We start from the raw sequence: 16060 nt of genomic DNA on the forward strand, positions 1-16060 counted from the left end.
ATCTGTCCCACTGAATTCATTGTGAAGATAGTGTAGAACAGCATTTCATTTGTACCAGGTTGAATTAAAGCCAAATGAGATCATTTGCCTACTGCCAAAGCATCACTAATCATGATACTAAATTTTGCACCTTACAAGTGCAAATTTTATGGATGATAAAGGTTCCAACCTCATGATAGAATCTATTTTTTATTGCACTTTCCATTTGGAACTTCATCTCAATGATTATGTAGTCATTTTTATCACTATTTGAAGACTTACAACTAATTGATGTAGGAGCTTGACAAACATCAAAAGGCCTTCATTTCATTATTTTAAATGAATAATTGTCATGAATCAGATTGAACCTTGCGCCAACATCCTAGGGTTCCTTTTTTATTCATTCTGCTTCTACTGCAACTCTGAACATTCATTTATATTTCTTCTCATAGTTTTTTTTTCAAATTCACAACCATAGACACATCATTATGGTTTCCATATGCATTTACAACTTCAAGAAACTAACATTAGTTGCGGTTAAGCCAGATGAGCACTCACTAAATACATTAAACTTGGGCACAATATTATTCACACAAGTTCAAACTAATCCCCATCTCGTAGCAGCAACACATTGTAGACTCTCCTTAGTATTCAGTGGGTTTTATATAGTTTGCACATGTTCATATATGTCTACAGTATCCCTGTATTTGCTACATTGCAATGGTTTTCTCTATGATGGTCTGATTTTCTAGTTACCTTCCCATGAATCTTCTAGAAACTGGAGCTCAAACTATGCACTAAGCTTTGAAACTGTGTGTTGCATATTTATTTTAGCCAAATTATGATAACAACCACCCATTTTTCTACCAATTTTGTAATGCCTTCATTTGAACATGATACATTGCATGAACTTCTGCAACAATGAAGCCAATCTTTATTCATTTTCCTTATTCCTTAAATTAAAAACCCTAACAGACCCATCTACTGAAACTGAAGAGAAAATGCCCAATCCACCCCAAGCAATATCATATACCTCCTTATCATGAGCAATTAGTTGTGTATCCACCACCTCCTTTTCGATGTATCAATGCTACAAGTTCCAATTTGCCTTGGCTTCGCATCATTCCAATTAAAAGAAGTTAGGGGAGCAGAAAACTCACTGTTTTTATTGTTATTTAACAAGCTCTTCAACTCAACCCTGTCCTCATTAATTTTTCCATATACAAAGATAATCTCTAGTAGTAGCCAAAATATCTATTTTTTAACATTCCTTATTAGGAATAATCATTATCTTGGTTGCAGGATAAGGGTGATCAAATACCAAATACTAGTTTGGAATCACTCTTTATCTCACCCACTTCCTCGTCAAGTTGAACAATTTCTACTCGATTGTTATAATCCTCAAGGAAACTACCAATTGCAAGACTGAACTTCTTGTCATTGTGGGTGCTCCAATTCATACCATATATTTTCCAAGGAGCTTCATACGTGTAGATTTGTGATGTCTAATCTGATGCCATTTAGGATATACTGACCAATACAGCTATAGAAACTATTTTAATGCTACTGTCCCAATCTTAACCTCAGAAAACACTATCACGCCCTCGGTCAGCCATCATTGACCAGGATATTTAAACTCTTCACGTCTCTATGAATAGTGCCTGGGTTATAGGCTATGATTCATATTAAAATACACAACAATACTTTCACATTTCCTTTTTTTAATAGTTTGGATCGTTGTGTTGTGTAGGTGCCAATGTCATATGGTGTCATCCTGATTCAATTTTCAATTTAAATTGGCCAACCATCTTTAAGAGAACTATCAAATTTGGATCTCATATGGACCCCGAGTTCTCCTCTTGTCAAGCTTGATCATGGAATGTATCTTATCTGGATATGTTCGATTTCACTTTCTCATCCCAGTGGTTGAATGAAAACAAATGGTAGGAATAACTATTCATTGTGTCTTTCATGAGGAAAAGAATACTCATAAAATAAATGTGACATTCATGCCTTATGAGACATGTATCAAGATGTCGTCCTTTTGACCTTAACCAATGCACAACACAAGTTTCTTCTCACCTATAGTGTCACTCTCAATTTGCCATATTGCTACTGCACACATATACTAAATAGGAACACAACTTCCTTCCACATGCTAGAGATATTTTAATTTACAAATTCCTTGATGTTGTCATCCTATAGAACTATAGTTCTGCCTGAACATAATACATGCTCACAAGCTACGTGAAGACACCAACAATGTTATGATTCGTGGCATGTGGATTTTGGCATTACACCTGTCAATGGTCTCCATGATTTGGCTTGTGTAGCAGCATATATACATTTTCTTTTTTAGCCAAACTATGATAATAAGGCATGTGCTCTTCATGTTTTCTATTCCTACCACCCGCCCAACAAATGCATTTTGAATAGAAAGTTTGATAGATGGAGTGCTAGCCCTAGATTAATTTGGTTTCAAAAATACTCATTCATTTATGACCACACTATTTAACTTGCTCCTTAGAATTAGGGTATAGAGAAATCCCACTCCTCTCCATGGTAGCATCATGGGGAATATTCTATTTACTTTCCTGCATAGGGAGACTTCTTGTTTCAATTCACTTGATCTAACCTCAAATACTTCAACCACAAGGCATGCTTCAAAATGAATTGCTTGCGTATTAGGGATGACCAGCGACAATGCAAAACAAAATTCAAAACTCCCATGGTTACAATGCTACTCACAATATTTCCCCATCTGCCACATGTATTTGAATTAAAATTTGCATATCAAAATCTGAACTTGAACCTGAAGCTTGAGTTTTGCATCTAAATCTTCAAACTTTGAACTAAACTTTGAAATTGCATGCTGAGATTTAGAATTGAAACTTGGATTTGATCTTGGATAGACTCATGGGAAGGGAAAGATGCAAAGATAATGCAACTTTATTGAAGGGAAACACCAACCCAAACAAAAACAAAAACAAGCCAAAATTTGCAAAAAGGAAATGGTTATTTACAATGGAGAGGAGAAAACCCTAAAAACTAAATGTGACCATTTACAGGCTGGAAAAATTATGAGCCCTTCTGAAACAACTTTGGATATAATGGAACTAGATTTTTCAAAGGGTAAACAAAAAACAACCAAAGTGTAAGGTTTTTCCCAATAACGAGGCAAGGTAGGGGTGGAAAATAAACACAGATTCAAGACTGTTCTCATGAATAACATGAATTTCTCCACAATGAAACATGGAACCAATGTCTTGCATAGAACTTTTCACTAATATAGTTGAAATTCCAACAAACTCTTCCATACCTTGATCTTTTGATTGTTGCATTGATTCCTCCAAATGTGACATTGAGGAGAGAACTGTAGAATGTCGAAAAACAAATTGGTCCTTTTCCACTTCCAAAGATTCATTACAATCAAACCTAAACACTTCCAATTCAGGTTGTGTGCATGGAATTGGTCTACGGATAAAAGAATTTCCTTTGACTTCCATCTCATCTTTTTCAATATCTTTGAATGCCTTGGGCTGAAAAGACTCTTCATTCATTTCGATGTGATCAAACAAAAACAATTCATAATCAGCTTCAATCTTTTCTTGTGTATGTTGATCTTTCATACCTTCCTGAATAACATCATTTGATGAAATATCAATAGCAATCCCAAATATAAAAGAATGAAATTATGCATTTGAAACATCCTCTGATAGGTTTTCATGTGATCTTCCACCTTGCAGCCCTTGTTCATTAAGAGGTGCATCAAGGCAAATTGTTGAGTCAGATGATTGTGAGACGTATTCGTCCTCAGACTCAACATGTAGATGGTAGGCTCCAGCTCTACTATAGGTAGTACTTTCACTCACAGGAGGGATTAAGTGATCTTCATCACTGAAAACTGTCAGACTTTGATAAATAGGAGGTGTTGGTTTAATTTCTTTGAGAATGAGACTTTTCTGTTTAAGCTTTTCCTTTTGATAATTATGTCGTTCACAAATATAAATTTCTGCCTATGCAATTTCTTTACACTTCATTCCACTTAGGAACATGTCATCATCTAAAATAATAGCCTCCTCTTGTGCATCTTGCAATTTTTGCACTTTTAAACGAAGAAGCAAGAATTTAATTTTTGTTTGCATAGTAGCAATGAAAACACACAACTGATTCTTTTCAGTTGGTTGGCTGGTTAGGGCTATCTTACCAACAATTCTATTGAATTTGTCAATAAAATCTCTCATGACTTCCCTTCTTTGATCTTGATTTTAAAGAAATTTAATAACATCTTAGCAACATCAACCACATGCATAAACCTTTGTAGAAATTTTACCTCAAGATCATTCTAGCAAGCGATGCAACTATCAAGTAAATTATGGAACCAATCAGCTGCACTTCCAATGAGGCTTCCAACAAATAATCTAATAAAGACATTCTCCTCCTGCACACCAAGAATCCCACAGGTAACTATAATTGCTTTAATGTGATCATCAGGGTCTTGATTTGCATCACCAGAAAACTTTGAGAGATATTCTAATGAATTCTTAGGTAAGGTTGAGTATTGAGATAAAGAAAACAACCCAATCTGAGCCCCCCATGGCTAAGCTACAACCAAATCCATAACACCAAAATTCTTTCACCACAGTCAATTAGAGTCGCCAACCTCCGTCCTCGAGGAGGCAAGCTCTAGATTTCCAAGAAAAAAAAAGCACTGGAACTTGCTTTCTTTCCCCAACAGAGTCACCAAAAAATGTTAGTAAACAATTTTGTCCTTCCAAAATTAAATACAAAGAATGACTCAAAATGCCTGAATAGAAGAACAATTGCCACTAACAGTTGGAAATACTATCATGAGATTGATAGCTTTCCTCTGAATTGAGAGGTACAGCTCCCTCTTAAAAAGATATTCAAAGAATTTAAATACCTGGTTATGTTTTTTTACCAAAAGACACAAAGGCTTTCTAGCATTTATCCATCACTATGGGATAAATATGATTATAAGATTTATAAACTGTACAATAAAGAGAGAAAAATGAACAAATAGCCACATGACCACTTATCCAGTATCTCATATGAAAGGGGAAGTGCAAAGAAATATTATTTTATTCTACTGAATATGAATGATAATGAAAAACTACACCTAAAACATGAAAGAAATGATTGTATAATCATTTTCAATCCAAGAAAACCATATTCAAACTTTAGAATCTGATATATGAAACTCTCTTTTATTTCAGATGCATAACAATAATAATAACAATATCATTTTATCTCTATCATTACAGTCAAGTTGTAGAATAATGGAAATAACACTTCTATTCCCCCTCCCTATTACAATCACTGCACATTAAAATGTATTCTCCCCTTTCCCATAGCTGTAGAACTGTCGGTGAAGAGAAGAACCCTGTTACAATAGAACTTCCTCTTTTTAAAGATTTCATCCCCCTGTTGCTAACTACCCTAACTTCCTTTCATTTTGAAACTACTCCCCAATAGTTTCTTCTTGTACAATTTTTCACAAATGCCTCAGGTTACAATAATAATTAATTCTTTTTTAAAGAATTAATTATTTTAAATTCTTCCTTCACTTCATCTTACCCCCCCACCATTAATTAACCAAATTAGAAAATTAATTATGTGAGAGATTTGTTTGGATTAATTTAATATTTAATTACTTTGTATTTGAGCATTTTAATATTTAATTTTCTTTCAAAAATTAAATATTATATAATGTAAAATAATTTATTAATAATCTCTAAGATCTTACCTTTTATATTTTCTCACATAATTTGAATGAATGGGAGGGGAAAATTTAGGGTTTGAAACCTTAGGTAACACGTGTGATGACACTTTCTTACTTACATAGTAGGTTTCCTACGTGTCTATGTTTGCCTCTGGGTCTAAATGTCGATTTAGCTTGGAACCTTTGAGTTTAGATTACTTTTAGGATTTCCTAGACTTAGAGATTACTTTTGATATTTGGATTGATATCCTATTTGGGACTTGAGATCATCTTCTTAGCATGGTGGGAGTGGGCCTTTTTGCATTGCCATGTGGTCAGGTGGTAGTGCTTTTTACTCTTACCATTGAGATCCATTCGTTGATGTCGTGGCTGGAGTTTCTTGTCTCTATTTCCTGTCATTCTATTTTTGTATATTATGATGGATGGTTATATCATTGTGATGGATGGTTATATCTTTATGGTGGATGATCTTTACTTGTTATATTGTACTTTGTTTCATTGATCTGAAAAGGATGATGTAATCTATTTGATAAATGTATATTCTTTTAGCCTTTCATACCCTGTGACATGTACTGTGGATGATTGAGCATTCCAAATTTTATTACCAAATGGCATTCGAAACAAATGTATATTATTTAAACAGACTTGAAATTATAATTATTCTTTCATGTGGATGTGGTATTTTGTTAGACTAAGTATTAATTAATAATGATTGTATGTTATTGCTTCCACTAATTTATATTTGATGTGTATGTTATCTTTTCTTTAAAAAAAGAATGATTGGAAAACTTAGTAAAACGTTAGGTTAATTCTTTTGGATCCCTTGGCAGGGCATTACAAAAGGCTACAACAGTATAAGGAGCAAAAAAGATTTATCTATCACAACAAGGTGATCATTACACTCAAAGGTATCTCATTTAGCAAATTATAATTACAGATCAGAGATCAACCACTGTTTCATCCTACCAGGTGGACTAATTAAATCCTTTCACAAGGTAGACTTAACAGTTTTTTGTAAATCACTTTATTGAGTGCATACTTCATTGTATGTTTGTAAATCCTTTTGTAAGGTGGAACTAGTAGTCCTTATTGCTCCTAACAGGGCAGATCATCAGAAGTGATCATTGTAAGCCTTAACAGGCCAACTTTATACTACATTATTAAAGCTTGTGGGTATCATCCCCACCCTGGTTTTACTTTCTATTTGGAAGGTTTTTGGGTCACCAAAGTGTGTGTCAAAGTGTTATGAATGTTTTAATGTTTTCAGTTTTTCATGCATATAATTATATTAGAATACACATGAAGGATTAATTGGTAAATAAAGATTAAGTTTTCTTAGTTACTAATTCACCCCTCCCCTCTCAATAACTCAATCTATCATATCTATTTCCAACAATTGGTATCAGAGCTTTGTGGTTCTCAAAGAAAAGTTTAACAACTTGAGAAAAGATCAAGAGGCTATGGAGGTATTCAGACTTGATAAGGCTATTGACAATGAAAAACTAGATTTGGAATTAGCTATTGGGCAACTTAAGAAAGCAAGGGAGTAACTCTCTCAATCCTTGAAAATAAGGAAAGATCTTACAATCCAGATGAATGACACACTCTACATTGAAGAAAGAATTGAATATATCCATTCAGAAAGAAATTCTAATGAAGCTAATAAGGTAATCAAAGAACTATTAGAAAAGAGTGGTACACTTCAAAAAGAAGTAAGAAAGCTAAAAAAAAGAACAAGAAATTCAATCAGTAAGATTATGTGAAGTCATGGAAGAGAAAAATAAGATAAAAGAAGAGATAGAAGGAAAGAGCAATGAAATTCAACATCTACCCCTTCAGCAGACAGACTTCATTGATCAACTTACCAATGCAAATGAAGAAATCATGAATCTAAGATCAAGGAATGAAAGATCATAGAATGATTTAAATATTGAAAGGCAAAATAATGAAAGGATGATAAAATCTCAAGTAGACATAGATCAACTAAATGAGAAAATCCAATATAGACAAAAAGGCAAAGCAAGAATTGGATACACAAAAGAAGGTGAATCATCCAAGAAAGACACTCAAAATAATCAAAGACCTACTTGTAGTCACTATGGTAAGATAGGTCATACATCAAACAAATGTTGGAGCAATGACAAAGCTAAATTCAATGGAAACTGCTACAATTGTAATCAACATGTCATTGAGCTAATCAATGCAAAGAGAAACCTAAATTTGAAGACAAATGTCACAAATGCAAGAAGCATGGGCACAAATCTTTTGAATGCAAAACTAAGCTACTGAATCCAACAAAACATATTGTAAAATCTATATTTGGTTAGGACTACAACACTTGGTCAAGATGTCATTATTGTGGAGAATTTGGACACATTGGAATGAATTGTGTAAAACATCACATGAGGACAAGAGACACCACTAGAAGATGTTTTATTTGTACAGAGCTTGGATAGCTTGTGAAGAACTATATGAATACTGGAAGAATTAAAGATGAAAAGAAGGAAAAAGCTAATAACATTAGAAAGCATATGAGACAGCAATGGATTAAAAAAAATCTTCTGAGAATGCAACTTCGAGCAATGAAGCACATGCCTGTAATAATCCCAATAGGTTATAACTTCTTCAAACACCAAAATCTTCTCTAGTTCAGTTGTTTGACATTTTGTCAAACACTTTACAAGCAAGATCTGATACCAATGTAATATCTTCTTACACAAAACTAATGTGCAAGTGTAATTCTTTTGGTATTTTCAATGCAAATACATGGAAACTAGATATGAAATGCATAACTATAGCCAACTGATATTTTGACAAACAATTGACATACAATAATGACTACAATAATGCCAAAATTTGATTTTGAATTATCATAGCAAAATCATATTCTTATAAAGTACAATGATAATTACTAATAGTTACAAGAGGAACCTAATAATAGTGATGCCCAAGAATGGAAATGAATCAAACATAGATACTGCAACGCGACATCGTGCATGCGCACTGTAGCAGCCAAAATCTATTCTCCAATTTAAGCACAAATAGAACTCCTGAATTGAAACTCTCATGAATACCAAATTCAATGGATATTTCACCACCTCAAATGACTGAAATTGGAAACCTTTGTTTCTTCTCCCAACTTAATATCAAATGCAATTCACAATAATCGGATACAATAATTGGATGATAAACAATGAAGCTCTCACCTCTATTTATACTTTTTTCTTCACTCTTCTAGAAGGAAACAAAATATTTAATAATTTCATTCTCTAGAAGTTTCTCCCTTTCCAATAATTAATATGCTTTTAGGAAATTAAATTACTAGAAGTTTCCCCTTTCCAATAATCAATGCACTCACTAGAAGCTTCTCTCTTGCAATACAATAATTAATAAAATATTTAATAATTGCAATTACTAGAAGTTTCCCCCTTCCAATAATCAATGCACTCTCAATTAATTAAATTCATTAAATATAAAGTCACCTTTTTATTTTAATTTGTTTAATGACTTTATAAAAAAATAATTTAATCAATTTCTCCTTATTTCTCTACTTAGCCTTCGAAGAATGTCAAGGCTATGAACTCCACTAAGATGCTAAAAGGATGGGGACATTACAATCCACCCTCCTTGAAATTGCTTGTCCTCAAGAAACTTCAAGTCCAGATGCTGCAAAATCTCCTCATTCCCCCATGTCACATCCTCTACCAGTAGGTCCTTCCATTTCACCAAATACTCCCTTATAGTGCGCCACCTCAAGTTTTTTTTTCCTAAAATCAATGATAACCTATGACACTAATATTAGTTTCCCCCATCATCCAAGGGTGGGAGCACTGTAGAAGGAATAATATGATGTCCTAGCACCTTCTTAAGGTGTGACACATTAAAATCATTATACACCTTGCTTTCTGCTAGAAAATCTAACTCATAAGCCACATCTCCCACTTTCCTAATAATCTTGAATGGACCATAGTATCGTGGCTTAAGTTTCTCGACACCACTCTTCTTGAGGGTGGATTGATGGTAAGGTTGCAACATAAGATACACCATATCTACAACCTCAAAAATTTGCCCTATCCTCTTCTGATTTGCATACTACTTCTATTAATTATGTTCCTTGGTTATATTATCCTTGAGAGTCTTAACAAGGTCTTGACTCTCTTGTAACAAATCACTTGCAATGGGTACTCTACTGTCACTCAAAAGTAGATCCATAAATTGGGTGCCTCATACCCATACAGGGCCATAAAGGGTGACATTTGAATAGACATTTGATAAGTGGTATTGTAGCAATACTCACAGAGATAAATCCACTTTACCCATGCCTTCTGTTGCCCTACTATATAATTTATGAGATATCCCTCCACCCATTTATTCACTATCTCTGTCTGACCATTTGTCTAAGGGTGGTAGCTAGTACTCAAAATGAGCTCTGTCACACAACCTGAATAACTCCTGCCAAAAATGATTCATAAACCTATTGTCTCTGTCACTCACAATGCTCCAAGGTAAGCCATGTAGTCTGAATATCTCCTTGAAGAAAAACTCTACCACTTGTGTAGCAGTGTATGTAGTAGTGATCAGAAAGAAGTATGTAGCCTTTGTAAGGCGATCCACAACCACATATATGCAATCCCTGCCTTGGGCTCTAGGTAGTCCTCTGATGAAGTCCATAGATAAACGCTCCAAATTCCTATTAGGAATCAGAAGTGGCTGAAGTAAACCACTTGGATAAGAGTGTTCCTACTTATTCTATTGGCAAGTAGGACACATCCTAATATACTGAAGTACTTTCACTTTGAGCCCTTTCCATGTGAAGCGCTCTCTAATTTGCTAGTATGTCTTGTAGGAACCAAGATCTCCTACCATAGGTGAATCATGAAAATATTTTAGAACCATCCTCCTCACCGTTGAGCCTGGAACCAAAAATATTTTCCCTTTATAAATGATGAACTCATTCACAAGCGTGTATCTACTATCCTGAATAGTTCCATCTATGAATATATTAGTCCACGCATCATTTGCATACTCTGCAAGGATCAAGTGTCTCCAATCCTCTGATATATCTATCAATAAGCTCAAATGGGGCCTACATGATAAAGAATTAGCAACTACATTATGTGTCCCTTTAAAATATGTAATATCAAAGTGTATTGTCCCCTTTTCAAATAATTAAAAATAATAAACTTTGCTAAGGCAGGCAGGCTCTAAAAAAGTGAAGTTTCAAAAAAAGGGGCTAATATTTGGAAACCAATGGACTAATAAATAACAATTATTATTAAAGTATATATTATTAACCCCTCTTGGATGTGAGTTAGGGTTATGACCCTCTTTAAGGGATTTGGAGGCATTTTGGGCTCATTCTAGAACTTGATTTTTGCTCATTGCTTTGTTGTTCTTTAGAGGCTGCCAAACCTGTGGAGAAGAAGACCCAAATATGGGAGTTTGAAAATTTCTAGGAAGGCTAAGGATGATATTTTAAATCCATTCCATGTGCAAACTCATGCAGAGTTTTCCCTTGTGCTAAACAGTGCAGATTTGTGGGTTTTCAGGTGTGTTTTTTTGTAAGAGTTTGGTGTTTCAGGTTGAGTATTTCATATTAGTTTGGGTTGCTACTATATTTGAGAGTTTTAGATATTAAAATAGAGATAAATATATGAATTGGGTCATGGTTAAACTTCTGTGATAGATTATTAGTGTTTTGTGGTGATTCTGGGCTATTTTGTGTTATTTTCGAGAGCTCGATGAGCATTGTTTTTGTCCTCCATTTGGGAGCTGTTGTGTAAATGTTATATAGATATAGAAATGTCATTTTTTAGGCTGTTATGCTGTTGAAATTTTTGTAAAAATGTCCACTTTCATATTTATTAATAATATGTGAAGTTGTGAAGTTTTTGGCACTATTTCAGACATACCCGATTTGGGATTTATTGAGAAATTGGTTGGATCTTTGTGATATTGGTTGTTTGATTTTGAAAATCTAATTAGAGGCTTCAAATATTATATAAAATCAGAAAAGGGACATTTCAGTGGTATTAGAGCTATGATCTTGCCAGCCTGAGGGTTTGTAGAAGTTTGCATGCAACTAAGTGAAAGAGAAAAGAGATATTTACAGCAAGAAAAGAATAAAAAAATTTTGATCAAACCTCCAATTGAAAGTAAAAGTACAAAATCCAAGGAAGGAAAAATTATGGCTGATCTAGATGAGATGGCAAAGAAATTCTTCCAAGACATCCAAAATACTCAGAAGCAAACAGTGGATAGTTTGGCAGAAACTAGAGAGGCTTTGCGAATATTGACAGAAAAACTGCAAGGAGTTGCATCCATTAATGAGAAAGGGAGCACTTTAGAGGAGCCAAGAAATCTGAAACCCACACCCTCTAAATCAACAAAAACTATTTTCCTACCTATAGATGAGCCACCAGTGCCGAATCCATCCCTTAATCCTGTGGAAGAGGTTACAGGTAACTTGATTGCATTAAGAGCTACTTACAATGGCTTAGATGATGACTTTCACAGTTCGATTCCTTTTAGAGAATATGTGGATATGATGAACACTTTGATGCCCAAGAAAGAGTACAGGAGGGAGCATGACATAAGTGGAAGAGAGCTCAAAAATAAAATAAGCAAGTTTACAACACCTACTTTTGATGGAACAAACAAAATTTCAGCTAGAGCATTGCTACAAAAATTACAGACCTTCTTCACACTTAACCCCATGAAGGAGAGTGATGCTATTTAATTTGCAATTCTACACTTGGAAGATGCAGCCTATGATTAGTGGTATCATGGAATGACTACTCAAGGTCATGATCAGGTAACTACATTTGATGATTTTAGTCAAAGAGTGATAGATAGATTTGACCTCAAGGATGATGAAGAGTACTTTAAAAAATTGTCAAAGTTGAAGCAAACCAAATCAGTTAATGAGTATATAGAAGAGTTTCAAAAAGTGGCTGTTATGGTACCTGATATGAGTGAAAAGAGGATTGTTTATCTTTTTTTTGATGGTTTAGAAGATTTTGTTAAGGGTTTGGTTGAGGCTTTCTCACCCTCAACCTTACAGGAAGCCATCAAAAGAAGCTTGCAACTTGAAACTTGCATGCCTATGAAACCAGTCACTAATCAAAAACTCCCAAATTTTTGGCAACATAAGGGGAATTTTCAGAAAAAAGACTTTCCCAACACTACCACCAAAAGATGTGATAAATGTGGCAAAAAAGAAGGTAGATGAAGAGACTAGGAGTGAATTACGAAGGAAAAAGCTTTGTTTTACTTGTAGAGAACCATGGGTTCCAGGACACAGATGTTTGGGGAAAGGTTAGGTGCACTATATTGAAGTTGCTTCAGAATTTGATTCAGATGAGCATGAGGAATTTCATGACACTAAGGAGGAGGTAGAAGAAGAGAAAGAAAAAGAAATCAGCAAGGATGGCACTTTAGTAACATTATCAGGAGTCCCAAGATACCATCCCTTTCGAATTCGAGGGGTACTAGCAGGGCAAAGGTTGACAGTTCTTCTTGATAGTGGGGCAACTCACAATTTAATTGATGAGGGATTTGTCATGAAAAGGGGGCTTAAAGCAGAAGATTTTGAGGGATTCAATGTTACTATAGCTGATGGATTCACTATGCCTTGCACACGGGTGGTGAAACAACTCGAGATGACCTTAGGAGATTATGAGTTATGTGATAACTTCTATGTGGTTGGCATTGGGGAGACAGATCTTGTATTGGGTGTTCAATGGTTGCACTCTATTGGAGGCTATTACATGAACCATAAAACTATGGAGTTTAAATTTCATTCCAATGGGAAAGAAGTCATATTGAGAGGCTTATCGAATGGAGCACCTAAGGCGGTCTTTGCAAAGAGGATGGAGAGTACTTTTCAAAGAGGACAAGTAGCATGGGCAGCAGGAGTCATAATCCATCCAACAAGCTCTCCAAAGAATCAAGGTAATTTCCATTTTTAAATTCAAAATATTATTGATAAGCATAGTATAGTTTTCAATGACTTGCCTCTAGGATTACCACCAGACAGAGGTTTTGAGCATGTTATAGAGTTAGAACAGGGTGCCAAACCAATTATAACAACCCCATACTGCCATCTAAGAGGTTATAAGGAAGAAATTGAAAAAACTATTAAAGAACTCCTGGACATGGGATTTATAAGGCCTAGCGCTAGTCCATTTGCATCATCTGTGGTACTTGTCAAGAAAAAGGATGGTACAATGAGAATGTGTATAGACTACAGGGCTCTAAACAAGAAGACCATAAAAAATAGGTATCCCACACCACACATAGATGAACTCATTGATGAGTTACATGGTGTTGTATACTTCTCAAAAATTGACTTAAGATCAGGGTACCATCAAATCCGAATGAGGAGTGAAGATGTGGAAAAGACTGCTTTCAGATGTCACTGTGGGCACTTTGAATTTCTTATTATGTCATTTGGCCTCACTAATGCACCTGCAACATTCCAATCTTGTATGAATAAGGTATTCAACCAGCATCTTCGAAAATTTGTTTTGGTATTTTTTGATGATATCTTGATTTACAGTAAAACATGGGAAGAGCATCTAAAGCACATAGACACTATTTTGGGAATCTTGGAGCAGCAATCCTTCTATGCTAAGCTATCTAAATGTGAGTTTGGTTTGACAGAGATCCTATATTTGGGACATATTATAAGTTCTAAAGGAGTACAGGTTGATCAACAAAAAATTCAGGCAATTTTGGATTGGCCTCCACCCACTAATCTTACACAGTTGAGAGGTTTCTTCGAGTTGTGTAGCTACTATAGGAGATTTGCCAAGGGATTTTCTCAGCTTGCTGCCCCCTTGACTGATTTGACAAAGAAAGGAGCTTTTGTTTGGATAGAAGAGGCACAAAAAACATTTGATAAGCTTAAGGAGGTAATGAGTTCATGCCCTGTGCTTGCAATTCCAGATTTCTCTTTACCTTTTGTTGTTGAATGTGATGCTTCTGGAGAAGTTATAGGGGCTATCCTAACTCAAAGGGGCATCCAATAGCATTTGAGAGTAGAAAATTAAATCAATCAAAGAAAGGTTACTCCATCTATGATAAGGAAATGTTGGCAATCATGCATGCACTTCATAAGTTTAGACAATATTTGGTATGTGGGAGATTCATTGTAAAGACAGACCATAATAGCCTCAGGTTCTTCTTGAACCAAAGGGATTTGAATGATCATCAACAAAAATGGGTAAGCAAATTGCAAGCTTATGATTTTGATATTGAATACATGAAAGGAAAGAATAATGTGGTTGCTGATGCTCTCTAGAGAAAGCCCACTTTGTGTTCCTTAACATCTATCTCTGCTGATTGGAAAGTCTCCATAATTTCAGAGTATGCTAAAGATTCCTTTGCCACCAAGATTTTGGATAAGTTAGTGGATGATAACAGGTACAAGGTTGTTGATGAATTGATTTATTACAAGAACAGGATCTTCTTAGTGCCAGGATAAAAAACTAAGGAGAGAATATTGAGGGCCTTTCATGACACACCTGTGGCTGGTCATCAGGGATACTTCAAGACATACAGGCAAATTCGAGAGCAGTTTTCATGGAAGAGTATGAAGGAGGATGTCCTTAAACACATTAAGGAATGTATGGTATGCCAACAAAGCAAGAGTGAGCAAAATTTTCCTGCAGGGTTGTTGCAGCCACTTCCTATTCCTAAACAAAAATGGGAAAGTATTTCCATGGACTTCATCACTGGGTTGCCCAAGGTTCAAGGTAAGGATTGCATATATGTGGTGGTAGATAGACTAACTAAGTATGCACATTTCTTTCCTATCACATCTGATTTCAAGGCATCACAAGTGGCCGAATTGTTCTTCAAGGAAATTTTTAGATTACATGGCTTGCCTAGAAACATTGTCAGTGACCGGGACAATAGATTCCTCAACTCTTTTTGGAAGGAGCTCTTTCATTTGGCAGGAACTGAACTCATTCCCAGTACTAGCTATCACCCTCAAACAGATGGACAAACAGAGATAGTTAATAAAAGGATAGAGGGATATTTGAGGAACTATGTTTCAAATCAACAACAAGCTTGGGTGAAATGGTTACACCTAGGGGAGTATTGTTACAATACATCTCATCACATGTCTATTGGTATGCCTCCTTTTTGTGCTCTTTATGGTTATGATGCCCTTTCCTTTGTTGATCTAATACTTTCCGATAGCAGAGTACCTGCAGCAAGTAATTTTGTCAAGCAAAGCCAAGACATAATAAGGTCCCTCAAGGATAATCTACAACATGCACAGAACCAAAAAAAGTTATATGCTGATAGGAAAAGGATTGAAAGATCTTT

General features: G+C 35.0%; 1 pseudogene; it reads right to left on the reverse strand.

The window, feature by feature from the left end:
* Positions 1-913: 913 nt before the first annotated feature.
* LOC149528171 (WD repeat-containing protein LWD2 pseudogene) lies at positions 914-1499 on the reverse strand (annotated as a pseudogene).
* Between the last annotated feature and the right edge of the window lie 14561 nt (positions 1500-16060).

The sequence above is a fragment of the Cupressus sempervirens genome, chromosome 11, assembly GCF_028749045.1.
Source record: "Cupressus sempervirens isolate cs-2001-9-10 chromosome 11, ASM2874904v1, whole genome shotgun sequence".
Classification (NCBI taxonomy): Eukaryota; Viridiplantae; Streptophyta; class Pinopsida; order Cupressales; family Cupressaceae; genus Cupressus; species Cupressus sempervirens.